This window comes from Tamandua tetradactyla, chromosome 13 (assembly GCF_023851605.1).
Source record: "Tamandua tetradactyla isolate mTamTet1 chromosome 13, mTamTet1.pri, whole genome shotgun sequence".
Lineage (NCBI taxonomy): Eukaryota > Metazoa > Chordata > Mammalia > Pilosa > Myrmecophagidae > Tamandua > Tamandua tetradactyla.
Window position 1 is genome coordinate 83,622,380 of NC_135339.1, and position 1,572 is coordinate 83,623,951.

The 1,572-nt window shown below is 42.3% G+C and overlaps 1 pseudogene; it reads left to right on the forward strand.

Moving 5' to 3' along the window:
* The first annotated feature begins 220 nt into the window (after window positions 1–220).
* LOC143654591 (microsomal glutathione S-transferase 1 pseudogene) lies at window positions 221–853 on the forward strand (annotated as a pseudogene).
* Window positions 854–1,572: the final 719 nt, after the last annotated feature.

Here is a 1,572-nt window from a genome sequence, read left to right on the forward strand (position 1 = left end):
AGTGCACAAAGGTTTCCCCAGGCTGAAACACATTGTCTATTTCACTGACTCCTCTCCACAGTCCTGAGATGGGAACTTTGCAATCCCCACTTTATACACGAGCAAACAGAGACTCTAAGAAATCACATGGCTGTCCAACTCCACCTTTCTTACCAGGGATAGAGCTGGGATTTGAACCTAAGTTTGACCCTACTGCCAGCTCTCTTTTGAAGCATTTGGCATGGGTGAGTACCATAAGGAGTTCTCAATCAATGGTAGCAGCTACTAGTGTCATCACTGTCCCCCTGTCCCCAAATCAGGACACAAAATCTAATAATGGGCAGTGCCCATGTGACTGCCTACTCCAGACAGATTTGCTGCCTTAGTCCTCTTTGATTTCCAAATTCCAGACCAAAATCAAAAACAAAAAATCGTTGACCTCCCCCAGCTAATTGAGAATGAAGTATTCATGGCTTTTGCCTCCTATGTGATTGTTCTTTTAAAAAGGTTTGAGTACTGTTGACTGCATTCTATAGAATGATATGAAAGGTTTTTACCAACCCAAAAGACTGCTCATCCTTTGGTAACAGAGAAAATGCCAAAGATATATCTAGCGGCAGACGACAGACTGGGACATATATGAAGAACCCACCTGAACGACCTTGACAAGATTGCGCCATTTTTTGGTATTGACCTTCGGTATTCCTTGAGTGAACCAGATCTCCCTACTGCTGCCCTCCACTTCAGACTCTTTGTGGGAGCACATATCTGCCAGGCAATTGCATAGCTGACACTCCTTTCCCAGCCAAATCGGGCTTTGGCTTTTTGGGTGCACATGGCTTACAGATTGCTGAAGAATAAATTATACCTGTAAAGGAGAATCATACAACTCAATACCTAATTTTTTTTTGTTAAGGATTCTGTGCTTCCAATTTATAATGAATAACTTCGTAAGTTTTAGAAAGGAGAGGAATCAAGAAATGGGGAAAATCCATTTTGAGTACTAGTAGTAACAATATCCTTCATTCTTGTTTTATATTTGCACCCGAAATTTAATATAATTCACAAGTCTTTTGCCTTACTTACAAAGTACTTTGTTATAAATTTTGATTATAGTGTAATTTGTAAGGTTCACTCATTTCATACTTTAAATCTGAGTGATTGCATGTAGGATAAATCTACATTTCTATATTGCTGAAGCAAATGTATGAATTAAATAATTTAAACATTTAAAAAAATATATCTAATAAGGGGACAAAATATTTGAACCCAGGACCACCTAGAGGATTTCACTGTCAGGACACTGCCTGCAGGGCTTGGTGGGCCCCTGTCTCTCCCACCTAACCCCACATGACTCCCAAAGGAGCCAGCACCTGGGAATCTGCTGCCACCCCAGGGACAGCACAAATGGCATCCCCTTGGTTCTGCCCAGCCAGGCACTACTAGCTGCATCCCCTTGGTCTGTCTTGTCACCAGTCTGCCACAGCTCATCTACACCAACATCATCTGCAGCTGGGCTCTCTCCCAGATGACTTCCTGCACCCCCTCTCCAGTTGTCTATTTGTCTTTGGCGCAGTTTTTCTGCAAGCCAAG